This window comes from Odontomachus brunneus, unplaced genomic scaffold (assembly GCF_010583005.1).
Source record: "Odontomachus brunneus isolate Ranch 3 - 2012 unplaced genomic scaffold, Obru_v1 Obru_scaffold_003, whole genome shotgun sequence".
Lineage (NCBI taxonomy): Eukaryota > Metazoa > Arthropoda > Insecta > Hymenoptera > Formicidae > Odontomachus > Odontomachus brunneus.
In genome coordinates this window covers 3,494,177-3,496,322 of record NW_022639453.1, presented here as the reverse complement: position 1 = coordinate 3,496,322, position 2,146 = coordinate 3,494,177, and positions in this window count along the sequence as shown.

Here is a 2,146-nt window from a genome sequence, read left to right as displayed (position 1 = left end):
GAGATGTGCTATAAGAATATGCAATGAAAAATGGGGTGTTCCATTTAAAAAAATTAATGTGACCTTGACCTGACATTCGCAACCCAAGGTAAACTGATGTGATCAGTAAATACATCTTTTTAAACGCCACAACTTTTGTCTGAAACATTTTTTTGTAAAACTTATATTTTTCCTGATATTCGGGCGTCCCGGTACTTTCCGAACACCCTGTATATGTGGCGCCCCAGCCTTTGCGACACACACACATGCACGGGCGCACGCATGTGCAACCGCCGCCAAGCGTCAGCAGACGCAAGCAGCAGCTACAGTCGCGCCAATTGTTCGCGATCGCACCGTAAGTGCTCGCTGAGCCAGTCGGTAACCGATTCGATTCCGAGCCGCCTAACTTTTCGGTACGCTTCTCAGTCTGTCCGGCCATGTATTCTCTCAGCCTCGCGTGCGACCGTATTTTAGCCGCATTCGGTGCATTGTGTTCTGCTCGTGCTCGTTCTTTTCGCAACCGATTCTCGGTGCTCGCCACTGTGCGGTAAGCGTAGTAATCACGCGAGTGCCGTCTCTTTCTTCTAGCGAGTAGTCATAGGAACACATGCGTCGCGCATCGAGTCTCACGTGCGCTCGCCGCGAATTGATCTCGCTCGTGCGTGAATTCTGCGTGCACTCGTCACCGGTGCATTCGCTCCCGTGCACTCTCAGGTGCCGGCGAGTTTGCCACCGGGCAATAATCATTAGTGCGGTAGTGCGGAGCGAGCTCGGCTTCCACGTGCGTATCACGTGTTCGGCAAGCGAGCCGGCCGGCAGTGTTCGTACGGCCGTGACGTCACGCGTTGCCACGTGCGGTTCATCATCGCGCTCAGCTGAACGTCCTCTCGCTGAGGTCAGCTGGACATCGTTGCGGGCGTATCCTGGCATCGTTAAGCCAGCGAAGGGACGTGCGAAGCCCTCAGGGTCGTCCTATCTCTGTTCGCCGCGTCCGACATTCCGCGCTCTTAGTGCTGTTCACGTGTTCGTGCACGTGAACAACGTCGTGCCACGTATCGACCTGCAAGGTCATCATACGTACACTCAAGTCGCTCACAGGCTTTGTTCGCGAGAGTGTTGTTATTGGATCGGATCGCGCGAGCTCTGTTTTCTTTTAGCTTGAATTTCTTTGTCCGCGTTGATAGCCACGTCATGCTATCACGGCTTTCTTCTTCTTGTATAAGTGTTACCGTTAAGTTAGTTTTTCCGTAATTATTGTGCAACTAAATAAAGATTGTTCTCTATCGATACAGAGATGCGGTGCGTCAATATTGAGCTTATTTCTTTTTTATGAGGTGTGTGTGTGGCTTTCACACAGTGGGGTTGGCGGGAAACCGCCGGCGCCCCTCATAGTGGTGACCCCGAACGTGATTTTATTGTCGCGCTAATTTTCTGTTGTTGCGTAATTGCGTTTTTCGTGTAACACTGTGTCTGCGTTGGTGCGTTTTGCGAACTGCGGTCTAGCAATTAAGCAGTGCATCCCTATCGGTGAGTGACACCCGGCTGAATGACATTGAGACTGCGTTGACGAGGTTTCTGTTCACCCTCGTGCTTATAGTGACAGCCGGTGCTCACGTGCCCACCTGAGTGCCTTGAAGTGCAGTGTGTTGCGACACGCGGTGCGTCTGATCCGTCGGCGTTCTTCCGGTTGACACCGGTGCGTCGCGAGTGTCCCGTTCGGGGAGTACGCTGGGGTCATGCTCCATTCGCCGATGCGGAGCTCCGCGGACGATCCCGGTGCTGCTCAGCCGCCGCGTGAGAGTGCACCAGCAGTTAGTGTGAAGCCCGACACCCATAGGGTGCCGCGCTTTGCTCCCTCAGCCGTGAAGGCTATACGCAACTTGCTGCTATCCACCTCTACCGTTTGTCAACCACTGACAGGGGAAGGGCGATGGAAAAATCCAGCAGCGCCTGCGGGACGTGTTCGCAGGATGAGCGGTTTAGCCGTGACGCGCGCGCCGCCTGCCCTTGTGGCTGCAGCGCGCGCCCCACGCCCACGGGGACCACGGGGAGGCCCGCTCACTAGTGTCTCGCCCAGACACACGCTCTGACCCTTTTGGATGGGAGGGGAAGGGAAAAGGAGTGGGTATTGGGTATGGGTGGTGGAGGTGGAACCTGAAAAGAAAAA